Source organism: Palaemon carinicauda, chromosome 27 (genome assembly GCF_036898095.1).
Source record: "Palaemon carinicauda isolate YSFRI2023 chromosome 27, ASM3689809v2, whole genome shotgun sequence".
NCBI lineage: Eukaryota > Metazoa > Arthropoda > Malacostraca > Decapoda > Palaemonidae > Palaemon > Palaemon carinicauda.
Window position 1 is genome coordinate 88243608 of NC_090751.1, and position 16073 is coordinate 88259680.

Sequence of the window (16073 nt, forward strand, 5' to 3'; positions counted from 1 at the left end):
GGAACTCAAGTGTTCAAAGACAGGTACCGTAGCAAACAACTTGTCTTTCACTTGAGTATGGTTGTATTATTATACAGTGTATCTTCACTATAAAATGAGATTCAGTATCTTCAATGGTGAGTAATTGTTGACTTGAATTGGTGTTCTTGTAAATTTGTCCATTCCAGAAGATGTTTTGTTTTTTGTATGCATTAAATTGAGATTTTGCATGTGGCAAATTGAAATTACTGCTTTTCGTAGTTTGGTGAAATTTTAGTGTTTCGTGCTGCCTGAATTATCACATCTGTTATTTTATATTGACTTTTTCTAGAAAATGTATCATTGGTCGGTAAGTATCCTACACCGTATAGTCCTTTGCTGGGGGGGGGGGGGATTGCATTGAATTTTGATTTATTAGATCCTATTGAGAAGTTTCAGGTAGTCTATCAATGAGGTATCAAGGGTTCCTGGTTTGACATACTTTGCACCATGGGTTATCCCTAGGCTAATTGGTTCAGTTATAGAATGGTGCAATGTTAGTCACGATATTGAAACTCCCATAATTGAAGAAATCCTAAATCTTTGCAAATACACTATTTTGAATACCATATACGGTAATATTTTGTTTGAATCCCACCCTGCCATTTTTGCATGATTTTTTTTTTTTAAAGTTTTCTTTTGTTGTGTTCTGATGTTATTACCCTCCCCAAATGTTTCGTTTTCCGATTACCATCATCCAACATTAATTTTGGGAACTACAGGTTAGGTATTGAAAAGTATGGCAGAAGCCAACAAAGCAACAAGAAAACTAACAGAAAAAAAAAAAATTTCGGTAAAATTAGTTTCAACCATTATGGGGAAACTGGAATAAAAATATATTTGTTGCATCAGAAATAGTGTAGTTCCAACGGATTTAACGTTTATTTTGACCGCAAACCATCCGATTTAGACATTTACTATGTAATTGGAGTTAAAACAACAAGTTGTTCCAGAATGCAGAAAGACCCTACTTCATCCCAACAATTATGGGGGACACCAGGTGGGAACCGGGGATTTGGGTGTGGGGGGGGGGCGTCAAATGATATTTGCAATAAATGAATACTTATCCTTACACCACCCCTCCCCCTATACCCCTACCTAGCCCTACCGAGGAGGGCTCCGCCCCCCCCCCCCTCCCCTGCGACCCCCCCTTAAGGCCACAGTGATTTTCAGGGCACTACTGAACCTAATAAACCCACCTAACCTAGCCTAGGGGCCCTGTACCCCTACTGAGGCCTACCGTGCGACCCCCCCCCCCCCTTAAGGCCACAGTGATTTTCGGGACACTACCTAACCTAATACAACCAGCTAACCTAGGGCCCTGCACCCCTACCTAGGCCTAGCCCCTGCGACCCCCCCCCCCCTTACGGCCACTACCTAACACATCCATCAAACCAAATCCAAACTGATGGTACTGCTGTATACATCGTTATACTATCACCATTATAATATACGCTTTAAATTAATGAAGCTTACCTTAAACTGTTGGTTCATAAAGATGTGCTGGTGCTTTGAGGAAAGGTGAAGACGTTGCGAAGGTTCCTTGACATGCAGGACAATTTTTATTTTGTAAAATTAAATTGTGTGTCTGGCACAAATCCACTAGTTTTTCAATATTCCCCGAATAAGTTACAACAAATTCATTGTAAGTTAGGAAACAGTCAGGACAAGAAGATGGAATTTCAACTTCTTGTGCAACATGAGATGACGTGCTTGCTATGGCCTCCATGTCTAAGAACGAAATGAAATGCTTGGGTAAGATAATGTATTGTCCGCTACTGTATTGTCGCGCTGTGATTGGCCAAACATGTATGACGTCATGGTGGATAGGCGCTGTGATTGGCCAAACGTGTAAGACTTCATAGTGGACTAGTTTGTCTGTGGATTATAGTGGTTACAGAGCTCATTTGAGCAAATACAAGACACAGTCAACAATAACAACAGACTTAGAAAAAATCTGGGAGGAAGACATGAGTAGCGTGAGTTTGATCGTCGATATATAAAGAACTAGGAATTTGCGACAGATATTATACAGAAATACTACAAAAGACTTGCTTTACTCGGGAAAAATATTAATATAATAGATTTCCCATAATGGTTGAAACTGCAATAATACCTTTTTTTCATGCAAAAAATATGAGGAACAACATTTATGAAAGCTATCACAGGCCTGTTTTCTTCTGAGCCCCGTTTTCTATCAAACGTAAACTGACCACTCAGCCCTGGCTCGCTTCGCGCGTAATTAATTATTACATCACCTCCGTATGTTCTGGGAAGCGGTACATATTGCGCTATGTGCGTTTGCCGTCCGGGCGAGTATTTTGGTGTAACCTTCATTCACACTAAACCATGCTCTACGAGTAGGCTATATTGGTTAATGAACTAACAAAAATTATTCACATACTGATATTTGCTCAGCCGTGGCTCGCTTCGCTCGCAATTAATTATTACATCTCCATATGTTCTGGGCAAGAGTTACATATTGCGCGTTCGCCGCGTTGGCGAGCATTTTGCTGTATCCTTAGTTTACACTGAGCTTAAATCTATAATGGCTTACCTTAATAGTCGAAGTCGGAATACCCAAAATTAGGAGTGAAAACTGGCTCTGCCATTTGAGATACCCCGCTGACTTCTGCTTGTTCTGTAAAGCCACTATCATCATCATCATCATTAAATGCTAAGCTACAACCCTAGTTGGAAAAGCAGGGTGCTATAAGCCCAGGGGCCCCAACAGGGAAAATAGCCCAGTGAGGAAAGGAAATAAGGAAATAAGGAAAAATAGAACATTTTAGGAATAGTAACAATATTAAAATAAATATTTCCTATTAAAACTATAAAAACTTTAACAGAACAAGAGGAAGAGAAACTAGATAGAAAAGTGTGCCCAAGTGTACCCTCAAGCAAGAGAACTCTAACCCAAGGCAGTGTAAGACCATGGTACAGAGGCTATGGCACTACCCAAGAATAGAGAACAATGGTTTGATTTTGGAGTGTCCTTCTCCTAGAAGAGCTGCTTACCATAGCTGAAGAGCCTCTTCTACCCTTACCAAGAGGAAAGTAGCCACTGAACATTTACAGTGCAGTAGTTAACCCCTTGGGTGAAGAAAAATTGTCTAGTAATCACAGTGTTGTCAGGTGTATGAGGACAGGAGAATCTGTAAAGGATATGCCAGACTATTCGGTGTCTGTGTAGGCAAAGGGAAAGAACCGTAACCAGAGAGAAGGGTCCTATGTAGTACTGTCTGGCCAGTCAAAGGACCCCATAACTCTCTAGCGGTAGTATCTCAACTAGGCCCTGTTTGTGAGGTATGGCCAATCATTCCTGGTTCCATGTTAAAGCCACTAGGTCCTGAGTTGGTTGTGTGCCCAAATGGCAGATGCAATTTTCCAGCAGCAAGAAAGAACTGGTACAGCAACTCTTTGTAGTTAGGGACAGACCTTATAAATATATAACGAGAGATGTATTGCTTATAGTACTCTCTCCAAACACCAGACTTCAAAACATACGACTCAATGTCCATCCATAACCGTTCGATGTTCTGGGTATAGATTTCTGGATTTTGAGGGTTCACAAAGTCGTCTATGGTTTATAATCAAATACCTGTACCATTATTCACTAATTTTCTTGTATGTGACCCACTCGTCACTGACTTTTTTTCTACCAGGCCATAAGTACTTTTGAATAAGAAGAATTAATGTTGGAGCGGCTTATGTGGAGTTTCGATTAGTGTCACTGCAAAAAATCTCTGGGACGAGCTCTGTACCGCCAAAATCCCATACACCAGGAATTTTTCGACCACGTCCATATTTTGACTTGATAATCTTCGACTCTTCGATTTCATCAAAAATGTCTGGCCCTCCAATTGATGGCTGGTTTTCAGCAAAATTTTCAGTTACCTTGGAAAAATAGCCCCTCCAATTAACACTAGCTTCAGCAACCAAATTTAGGTTCCTGATACTGTAACATCTAAGTGAGTAAAACCTTTCTGTAACCACAGGTTCACAAAAAGGATTAACTTCCACGGTTCGAAATGACCGTTGTTCCGTAACTGACATACAAACCACGCTATTTAATATGGGTAATTACTTTCGGCGTATCTGAAATGACGAGCCATTAGAATTTTAACAAGGGTTTACTACCACACCGCTAGTTAGCGGGGACTAGGGAGGGTAGCTTGCTCCCCCCCCCCACACACACCTGTGCTTGAGCTCACTTTGCTCTCGGCTCGGGTGGTAGTCAGACGTGTCCGCTGTCACTCTCGCCTTCTTTGACAGCCATTGTTAATGTTTTTTGCTTTTCCTTTGACAGGTGTGCGTGAAGTTGGCCTCTGCTATGCGAAAGTGTCCTGGATCACCCGACCGCCCTTGTGGGACGTATATGTCGGTGGTCGATACGGACCCTCACACCCTATTTCCTTATTGTAGGGCCCAGCGGTGTGATAGAAATAAAGTGTGTAGGGAGTGGTCTACCTCCCAGTGGGAGAGGTTTTTTACGGTGCCGTAAAAAGAAGTCCAAACAGGATATTTCTCCTTCGAAAGTTTCTTAGAAAGGAGAAAATCCCAAGGGCTCTTCTTCCGTGGCCCAAACCTTCTCCGAAGCTCCCACTCGATCAGTTTCTTCCGAGAAACTGTCGTCGAGTGGTAGCGTAGGCCATAGTTCTGTTGCCCGATCTCGGGGTTTGGGAGAGAGAGTTGCCGCCCATAGCGAGGCAGCTCCTCCTCCTCCCCCGGGTTAGTATTTGAATATGCTTGTAACTAATGATGATTTGTTTCAGCTTTGGGCTTCCTTGGAGCTTGAGGGTTCGCCCTCCAAGGAAGCCTTATTTGACATGATCAGGTTGGGGGCCGCTGTCAAACAATTGCCGACTTTAGCAGAGGTTGATCCTCTGTCTATCATCGACGTTATCGTGGCAAAGGCTTCCGATGAGTTATATCAAACCTCTGCTTGTGATGATCCTGATGTAGCTGAAGGCTTATTTCCCCCTTCTGAACATCCTTCGAGGGAGGAACAAAGTCCAACGGTCTCTCCTGCCAGCGATTCTCCCCCTCGGGGGAGTTCACTAACAGAGACTCATCTTCGGAGGACTGTTGATGGTCAGCCCGCTGACCACACGGCCCCCAGAGGGCATATAAGGCGTAAAGCCCGCCCTCCTCTTCGCTGTAGAGGCCTTCCTTCACCTCACAGGGGTGTTAGGAGGCGCCTCTTCGGTTCATTGTCACCGCAGAGGAACCTTGCCGTCGTTCTCCGATTCTCCTAGCTACAACCCTGGTCCACTCTGCAGATCATTCGCGATCTCCTTCGGTGGAAGGTCGTCCTTACAAAGGGCACGCCGACCTTCCACCCGTCAGACCTGCTGACCTGCAGTCGCCGTTCCTGGCTGCTGACGCGCTGTGGGCGCCATCGCATCCCGTTGTAAAACGGGCAACGGTCCCTTCGGGGCATCAAGGATGTATGCGCAAGTTAGGGCATACATCCCTTATGCGCCAGGTCTCCTCTGCGCGCCAATGATCACCTGCGCGCCAGCGCTCACCCTCGCTCCAGATCGCCATCATCCTGCTGCGTGCCATGCTTGCTTTTGTTCTCCTACGTACCAGTACTCTCCTGCGCGCCAGCTCTCGCCTACGCGCTAATGATTTCCTGTGCGCCCACGATCTTCTGATCTGGGCACAGTGGGGAAGTTAACTTCTTCCCCTGCTCGCCAGTGCTCACCAACGTGGCAGCTATCGCCAACGCGCCATCGGTCCCCGCCTGCGCGCCATCCTTCGCCAGTGCTCCCTCGCACGCAGTCTCCGACGCGTGCCCTGCGCGCCCACGCCCATCACCACAGCCAGATGTACGCTCTCATGCGCGCCCACGCGCAAGGGATGTGTCTCCAGGGCGCGCGGGCCCAACGTTATCGCCCGCACGGGCTCTTCGGCCGGACCCTGCGCGCCCACAGTCTCCCGCCCGCGACCCAGGGAAATCCCAGGGCATTTCCCATCGCGCGAGTGCCAGCACGCTCCCCAGCGCGCTCCCCAGCGCGCTCCCCAGCGCGCTCCCCAGCGCGCTCCCCAGCACGCTCCCCAGCGCGATCCCACCTGCGAGACTGCAGGACAATGCGCGGCAAGGTCATGCGCCCCCCCCCCCCCCTCCCCCCGCGCAAGCGCTGAACAGTGCGCTCGCCGGCGGGAGGGAGGATTCCGGATAGGTCCAGGGACTTTTCTTCTCCTTCATCTTTTCAGGCGAACGCCCCTTTGGTAACTCCTCTTAGGGATCAGTCGATCCCCTTCCCTCCAGAGGGAGTGTCTGACAGCACAGCTGTCAGTCAGCAGCCTTGGTTTGGGTTCCTGGTCAGAGCGGTCATGCAGGCTTTTAAGCCTGTTCTCTCTGAGCTGGGCCACAAATCATTGGCAGCTACTACTCCCCTGAAGAGGAAGAGAGGAGTGTCGAACATGGTAACTTCTCCGAGGGCGAAGCTGACTCCTCGTAAGTCCTTGAGGAAAGCTTCCTCACCCCCCCCCCCAGACTTTCACTCCGTCCCCTTCAGACGAAGATTTCCCGTCCTCAGGGGAGTCACGCGAGGTGAGGCGTTCTTCCATCGCACCAATGAGGGAAACCCCACCTCGCGCTGGAAAGTCTTCTCTGGTAGGGGTGGAGAAGAGCCTCCCACCATCGTTGTTGGAGTCCTGCATCCCTCCCAGGAGGTAGTCGAAGGACGCCAAGACTTTGCTGAAGTCATCTTCAAGGCTTAGACCGGAGCCAGCCAAGCACTCGGAGAACGTCCACGAGTCCCCCCAAGAAGAGCCTTTGGGGACAGGAGACTTCGCTGCTAGCCCTTCAGGAGGGTAGCTGTAGAAGTCAGAGCATGCGATCTGGCAGGTTCTGACTCTTATGAGGAATCTCCATTGGTTTGCAGATCCAGAGATTCCCCCTCGTGAGGGCAAAGACACGGTCTTGGACAGAGTCTTTGGGACTCAAAAATCCTCAAAGGCCAGTGCGGCTTTGCCCTGGTCTCAAGGGGTTAAGAGTGCCAGAGACAAGGTCGAAGCCCAGCTCTCCAAGCTTGCCTCCTCCAGCTGATCCAGTGCCGGCAACAAACTCCACCCACCACCTCGTGTCCACCAGAGGAGGTACTTTGACATCGTTGAGGAGACTTGTTTAGCTCTTCCCTGGCACCACTCTTTGGAAGAGCTTACCAGGGGAGTCCCTCTAGAGAGAGACTCCAACCGGCAGGTCTCGTTCTCGGCAACGGAGATCCTTAGCCAGGAGAAGGTAGCGAAGTGTGCCATGCAGGCAACTTCGTGGCTGGACATCTGGCTAGGGTCCTTAGGCATCCTGTTACGTTCAGAGGACTTGTCCAAAGAAAGTACCAGGAAGGCCATGGAGACCTTTTTACTCTCGGGCACTCGTACGATCGAGTTTCTAGCCCACCAAGTCTCGAACTTGTGGGCTAATACCATCTTGAAACGTTGAGATGCAGTGTTTGAGAGATTCCATCATAATGTCCCCAGTACCGAGATCAGCAGGCTCAGACATTCTTCCATTATGGGGAAGAACTTGTTCGAGCCTTAAAATGTGGAGCAGGCGGCTGAGAGGTGGAGAAGTCCAACCAGGAATCTCTCCTTCATAGGGCTCTAACATCGAAGCAATATAAACCTCCAGCACCCCAGCAAGCACGTCCTACCAAGACCACGAAACCGCCAGCTACAGCGAAGACGACAGGTGTCTAAGCCCTTTCCTGTCAAGGACAAGAAAGGCAAAAAGTCCTCCTGGGGAGGAAAGCATCCTAGAGGGAGCGGCCGAGGCTGCAAACACTAGGATTGGCCGTCCCCCTGCATGTCCACCAGTGGGGGTATGCCTACAAAGTTACACGAACAGGTGGCAGCAACTCGGGGCCGATTCCTGGACGATTTCTGTAATCAGTCAGGGATATTGCATCCCGTTCACAACATCTCTACCTCCCCTGACAGCAAATCCAGTGTCTTTGAGTTACCTTGCCATGGGATTGGCAAGGGGACAAGCCCTTCGGGCAGAAGTCCAGACCATGTTGAAGAAGGGCGCTCTCCAAGAGGTCGTCGACGGGTCCCCAGGCTTCTTCAGTCGACTCTCTTGTAAAGAAGGCATCTGGAGGCTGGAGACCAGTCATCAACCTCTCAGCTCTGAACAGGTTTGTCAAGCAAACTCCGCTCAGCATGGAGACCACAGACACGGTCAGACTTGCAGTGAGACCGCAAGACTTCATGTGTACACTGGACCTGAAGGACGCGTACTTCCAGATCCCAGTCCATCCATCTTCAAGGAAGTACTTAAGATTCAGCCTAGACAACAAGGTGTACCAGTTCAAGGTGCTGTGTTTTGGCCTCTCCACAGCACCACAGGTTTTCACCAGTGTTCACCCTAATATCGTTGTGGGCACAAGGGATCGGCATCCGTCTCCTCCGTTATCTGGACGACCGGCTGATCCTAGCAGACTCCATTAGAAACGTTAAGGTTATGACATCAAATAAATTTGATGTTTTGTCTGTTGATGTTTCTAATGAACCAGAAGATGAACTGAATAAATCAGAAATTCAAGTTGAGGTCCACCATCCACCTCAACAAATAGATAAAAAGAATACAAAGAAAAAAACAAATGTAAAACCCAACATAACAAGACCACCTCTGAAGAAACCTACAGGTATTAATGTTAAATTAAAAACTGCTAATGGGAAGACCTCATCCAAGATGTCTTCCAGAAATAATCCATAGTTTTCTCCTCCATTTTGCAATGGAACTGTCAGGGTTTGAGGGCGAAATATAAAGAACTTAAGCTCCTAATTCATGAGCATTCCCCCATAATTGTATGTCTACAGGAAAGTATGCTTGATTCTAACACTCCTAGTCCTCGAGAGTATGTTAGCTATAGAACACCATATAATCAACAAGCAGGGAGCCATGGCGGAAGTCACATGTACATTCGTCGAGATGTTCCCCAAATACCTATGTCTATACGTACAACCCTGCAGGCAGTTGTTGTACAAATTGATATAGGGAGAAAATATACAATATGCTCTCTGTATTTACCTCCAAATGATAATATTTTATATGATGATTTAGCAGAAGTCATTCAACAACTCCCTCAACCTTTTCTCTTACTGGGAGATATGAATGGTAGACATCCTTTATGGGGTGATGTTTTGGCCAACACAAGGGGCAATATTATCTCATCAAGTGTGGAGAATAAGGATGTGGGGCTCCTTAATACAGGAGAGCCCACGCACTTCCATGTCCAGACAGGTACTTTGTCATGCATTGACCTTTCAATTGCAAGCTCTAACTGTCTTCTTGATTTTGATTGCAGGACATTAGATGATTGGCATACTAGTGATCATGCACCAATCATTATAAACACCAACAAGGGTCCGCCTTTGCAAAGATCGCCACGTTGGAATCTAGACAAGGCAGACTGGGTTAAATTTTCTGAGCTAAGTGAAAACTAAGGGAGAGCAGAACAGTTTGAAAGTATTAATGATGCCATAGACCTACTGAATGGAACTCTTCATACAGCAGGAATCAATTCGATTCCCAAAACCACAGGACTATTCAAAAGACGACCAGTCCCGTGGTGGTCCTCAGAATTAACAGCCTTGCACAGAGCCACCAGAAAATCCCTGACCAGATTGCGTAGACGCCGTACTGATGAAAATTTGATATCATACAAAAAGTGTAGAGCACAGTTCCGTTGTGCCGTGAAAGAAGCTAGATGCCAATCTTGGGTGGCTTTTGTTTCCTCCATTAATAGTAGAACACCACCGTCTTCTGTATGGAGGAAAATAAAAAAAATTGCAGCCAAATTTACCCCGAACCCACCACCAGTGTTGAAAGTGAATGGTCAGTTTGTAACTGAAGGAAATGAAGTTAGTAATGCCCTGGCTGACCATTTTTCAAATGTATCGTGCAAGAGTGTAGCAGCTCCTGGTCACCAGTACAGGAGCATTGAAGAGAAGAAAATTTTAAATTTTGCAACAGGAAGGGAAGAATCGTATAATTCTCCTTTTACTGAAAGAGAACTTGATTCCGCACTCGCTACTTGCAACGATACAGCTCCTGGACCCGATGGAATTCCATATGCAATGGTTAAACATGTACATTTTAATACAAAGTTATTCATTTTAAGTATTATTAATAGAATATGGCATGATCATAGTTACCCAAGTGTTTGGGAACTAGCCATTATTTTAGCCTTTTTAAAACCTGGTAAGGACAAGTTTTTAGCAGCAAGCTATCGACCTATTGCATTGACTTCGTGTTTATGTAAAATCATGGAGAAGATGGTCAATGCAAGGCTGATGGGGTACCTTGAAAAGAAGGGTTTATCACCGATTCAATGTGGATTCAGAAAAATGCACTCAAAAACTGATGTGTTAATACGACTTGAGTCTTCTATTTGTGAAGCCTTTGCTTCCAAACAGCACCATGTGACGGTATTTTTTGACCTTGAAAAGGCATATGATGCCACATGGAGATATGGTATACATAAAACCATTCATGAATTGGGATTGAGAGGAGAGCTGCCACTATTTAATCAGGCATTTCTTTCACGTAGAGTTTTTTAAGTGAGAGTGGGGGAAACTCTATCTGAGAGTAAGTGCCAGGAAGGAGGAGTTCCTCAGGGTAGTGTGCTGAGTGTAACCCTTTTTGCACTAGCAATTAATGGGATATCCTCAGCCATTCCCCAGGATGTTCTCTCAACATTATTTGTGGATGATCTCTCAATATCATTTGCTGGCACTAGAATGGCAATGGTTGAGAGAAAAATCCAAGTCTCTATTGATAAAATTATTCAGTGAGCTGACATGAATGGATTTAAGTTCTCGACAAGTAAAACTACCATTGTCCATTTTTGTCGTATCCAGGGAGTATATCCAGACCCAGATATATACATTAAAGGTCAACGGATACCATGTGCAAGACAAGCTAAATTTTTAGGTTTGATATTTGATTGTAGGCTTACATGGGTTTCTCACTTAAAAGTGTTAAAAGCTAAATGTGTTGAAGCTCTGAATATCTTAAAAGTATTGTCCCATACATCATGGGGGGCAGACCGCAATACTATTTTAAAATTATACAAGGCCTTGATTTTTTCCAAAATTAGTTATGGTTGTGAAATATATTCTTCAGCCACCCCAAGCCGGTTAAAAATATTAGACTCGATACATCATGCAGGTATTAGATTGTCTACTGGAGCTTTTAAAACCTCGCCTATCCCAAGTCTCCTTGTTGATGCTGGAGAGTTACCTCTAGACCTTTACCGAATGTCTTCCATTTTTTGGTATTGGTTTAGATTGCAAAGACTCCTTAACTCTCTAGCCTTTCAGACTGCAAGCCTTGTAAGACACGCATCATACTTTGAGTTGCACCCAAAATCTCCTCAACCTTATGGCTTTCGGGTGAAACGATTATTAAATAGTCTGGATATAATTAGAAATAAGGTACTTCCATTCAAGGTATCATCAACGCCTCCATGGAAGTTACCAGAGATATCAATTTGTAAATATTTTATTGGAGATAAGAAGAATATGTCAGACCTAGAAGCCAGGTCTCTTTTTAATGAACATGTTAAAGAACATAGAGGATCAACTTTTATCTATACTGATGGCTCCAAATCTGATGCTGGCATTGGATTTGGAGTACATAGTAATGGTTTTAATTGTAGAGGTGCACTTCCTCTGACCGCTTCCATATTTACTGCCGAACTGTATGGCATATTAACCGCTATTGAGAAAATAGCATTGGAGAAGGAGGGTAATTTTACAATTTTTAGTGATGCAAGAAGTGTCCTTCAAGCTATAGAAGTTTTTAATTCTAATAACCCTCTAATTTTAAAGATTTTAGAATGGCTTTTTATTATTGGACGGAGAGGTATAACAGTTCAATTTTGTTGGGTTCCAGCACATGTAGGTGTGTCTGGGAATGAGAAGGCAGATTCACTGGCTGAGAAGGCTGCATCCGAGTTGCTGCCAAGAAGGTATTCCATTCCCTGTAATGATTTCTTACCTGACATCAAGAAATTGGTTTGCAAAAAATGGCAACAGCACTGGGATAGCCTAGATGGCAATAAAATGAGAGAGGTAGCAAATGGCATATCTCCTTGGAGGTATAATATGATGCCCCGAAAATGGGAGATGTCTCTTTGTCGTCTCCGTATTGGTCACACTCGGTTGACACACGAGTTTCTGCTGAAGGGCCAACACCAACCGTATTGTGACGACTGTTTAGTACCTCTAACAGTAAGGTATTTGTTGACCGAATGCCCCAATTATAACAACTTAAGGAATAGATATTTGTTTGAGGCTCGAGGTGAGGGTGGCAGGTTCATCCTTGCCAAGATTCTTGGAAATGATGTGTCCTACTATGCAAGTGGCATTTTTAGATTTATTTCAGAAGAAGGTCTTCTGAAAAATATTTAAATTTTATGACATTCAACTTTTATGATTTTAATTGAATACTCTTTTATATTTTATTTTATTTTATTTTTGATTTTTGTATACATAAATTAAATGTTACCGGCGTCAATGACCTTAGATGTCAGGATGCCTGAAAACTTTTAATCAATCTATCAATAAATCAATCCTAGCAGACTCGGAGTCAGCCCTTCTCCGACGCCAAGACAAACTTCTGGGACTTTGCCAAGATCTGGGGATCATGGTAAATCTTGAGAAGTCCTCTCTGCTTCCCAATCAAAGACTGGTTTATCTAGGCATGATCATAGACACCAATCTCCACAAAGCCTTCCCATCAGACGACAGGATAGCAAGGCTGAGGAGGGTCGCAAGTCCTTTCCTCAGACGAGAAGAACTTCCAGCCCAATCGTGGTTACGTTTTCTCGGTCACCTCTCATCCTTGGCGTCTGGTTCCCAACGGTCGCCTCAGGTTGAGATCCCTCCAATGGCGACTCAAGTCCCGGTGGATTCAGGGTCACGATTCCCCGGACGTCATGATCTTTATGGGTCCTGCGGAACAGACGGACCTTCAGTGGTGGGTGACAGACGAGAACCTACGAAGGGGAGTGGATCTTCTCGTCCTCCCCCCGGATTTGATGCTGTTTTCAGATGCCTCAAAGAAAGGGTGGGGGGCCCACGTTCTGCAACACAGGACCTCAGGCCTGTGGTCAGAATCAGAAAAGAGCCTCCATATAAATCAGCTAGAAATGAAGGCAGTATTCTTGGCCCTTCAACAGTTCCAACAATACCTGGCGGGTCACTCTGTGGTGGTGATGAGCGACAACACCACAGTAGTGGCTTACATCAACAAGCAAGGAGGTACCTTTTTAAAGCAGCTATCCCATCTCGCAGTAGAGATACTGAGATGGACCGAAGCCCACTCGATTCCACTATCGGCTCGCTTCATTCCAGGCAAGAGTAATGTGCTCGCCGACAGTCTGAGCAGAGCGTCTCAGATAGTGAGTACCAAGTGGTCTTTGGCTCATCTAGTAGCCAAGAAAGTCCTGACTTTGTGGGGTTCCCCGACTGTGGATTTGTTCGCTACAGCGCTGAACTTCAAGCTTCCTCTGGACTGCTCCCCGGTTCCGGATCCCAAGGCGCTCTGGCAAGATGCCTTCCAACAACGGTGGAACAACATCGACGTATACGCCTTTCCCCCTGTTCTGTCTGATGAGGAGGGTGCTCAACAAGACCAGAAAATCGGTCAATCTTTCGATGACCCTTATAGCTCCGCTATGGCATCACACGGAATGGTTTCCGGACCTTCTGCAACTCCTAACGGAATTTGAGAGAACTCCCTCCACGACACGAGCTACTCAAACAACCACACGCCAACATCTTCCTCAAAGCCATAGCTTCGCTACGACTTCACACCTGGAGACTATCCAGCATCTCCTCGCTGCGAGAGGATTTTCGCAACAAGTTGCAAACAGGATGTCTGGACACCTGCGAAGGTCATCCGCATCTGTCTACCAGGCAAAGTGGGGAGTCTTCTGTGGTTGGTGTCATGGAAGGGGTATTTCTCCACTTGATGCCATTATTCCAGCAATAGCGGAGTTCTTCGTGTATTTGCAGGAAGAAATGCACCTTTCAGTCTCGGCGGTGAAAGGCTATCGCTCAGCCTTAAGTCTAGCCTTCAGGCTCAAAGGAGTGGACATTTCTTCCTCACTGGAACTTTCCCTACTCATACGAAGTTATGAACTTATCTGCCCTCAGTCGGAAGTGAGACCTCCTCCATGGAACATGGTTCGAGTTCTCAGGTCTCTTAAGAGACCTCCTTACGAACTATTACGCCAGGCTTCAGATCGCCACCTAACTTTGAAGACGGTGTTCCTACTAGCTTTGGCCTCGGCCAAGCGAGTCGGTGAATTTCATGGTCTCTCTTATGACATCGCCCATTCAAGGGGATGGGGGGGAGGTAACGTTCAGATTCGTCACTGAGTTTATTGCTAAGACTCAGAATCCGGGAGTGCCGGACCCTTGGTTCGACTCCTTCCAGATTTCGAGTCTTCGTTATGTAACAGATGACCCAGACCATCTCCTACTGTGTCCAGTAAGGAGTCTGAGGCTATATCTCAAAAGAACGGCTGCAGTTTGTCCCCAGGTGCAGGCATTGTTTGTGAGCACTGGGAGGACTAAGAGGAGGATTACCAAGAATACCATCTCAGCATGGATTCGTAGGGTGATCCATCTGTCCCTGAATCCAGACCCTCCTCTGTCACATCGCCCTAGAGCACATGTCGGGCGTAGCTACGTCCCTGGCCTTCAAGAAAAACTTTTCAGTGACGCAGGTGCTACAAGCACGGGTGTGGAAGCGTCAGACGTCCTTCACATCCCACTACCTGCAAGACGTGACCCACAGGAGGCTCGATACGTTTTCTATCGGCCATTATTGAGAAGGGAGAAAGACAATGATCAGTTTCGTCCCTGAGTATGTCACCAGACACAGTCTCCAGAGGTGACGGATCCTACACAAATCTCCACTTCGTAACAGACGATCCAGATAATCCCTTACTCTACCCAGGGTAAGGTATGAGACTTTACCTAAAGAAAACGGCAACATCCCATCCAGGTCCCTTCTCTTGTCATTAGCACCGGGAGAGACTAGAGGAGGATCACCGAAACATCATCTCGACATGACGACTCACAGTGTCAGGGGCATAACTATGCCCCTGGTCCTTCTTAGCAGATTACTCTGTGACGCAGGTTTTACAAGAAAGGATGTGAATGTTCCAGGTGACTTTCACAACCTTTCTCCTGCAAGACGTGACCCACAGGAACTCGATACGATATCTATTGGTCCAGTGGTGGCTGCACAACAGCTGGTTGTATACCTCAAGGTCCTTATTGGACAAGTAGCAGAAGGTTGAGGGCACTGTTACCTGGTTTTAGTCTGCGTGAATGAAACGATTTGACTGGCTTATATTCTTTTCTTCATCCTACCCTCTCAGGGGTAAAGCAGCATCCTGGGTTCTCTGCATAAGCTGACCTCAAACCACTGCAGGTAAACCATGCTCCCTTGTGTACCTAGTATTAAGCTAATACTGTTGCGTCCACATACCCTGGCTAGGTGGTATTGGGAAATTCTTGGTTACATCAGGTTTTTCCTACATAGACACTGAATAACTTTACCTATACGGTCACACTTCTGCACATCTCAACACACAGCTTTCGTAGGCCGCGGACCTTGCATAACAAGGTTTTAGCGAGGGCAGGGACTCCTTATTTTTTAGTACTAACATACTCGGATAAGGAGCCGTCGTGCAAAGCCAAAAGCCAGATTGGCTGGGACATCCACCCTTGCCAATGGGTGAGTCACCCCTAATAAATAGTGAGGTTTGTATTCCAGTTACGGAACAAATGACAAATTCGTAGATAATTTGTATTTTTCCTAACTATGCAAACCTTTGCTATTTATACAAACTTGTCCGCCATCCCTATCCCCCTTGAAGTCCTACCTCCAAGCAAAGTGACTAAATCACATGTGTGTGAACTGGAGTGGTAGCAAGCTAATAAATAGCTAAGGTTTGTATAGTTAGGAAAAATACAAATTATCTACGAATTTGTCATTTTAGGCTGCCTTCCTTTTGAGG

At 46.0% G+C, this 16073-nt stretch overlaps 1 long non-coding RNA gene across 2 annotated transcripts in view; it reads left to right on the plus strand.

Annotated features, from left to right (window-relative positions):
- Positions 1-16073, plus strand: part of LOC137621238 (uncharacterized) — a 137345-nt gene continuing 121272 nt past the window's right edge. For both annotated transcript variants that reach the window (XR_011040185.1, XR_011040186.1), the window contains exon 1: positions 1-116. This is a non-coding gene — a long non-coding RNA (uncharacterized lncRNA). The remainder of the gene's footprint in view (positions 117-16073) is intronic.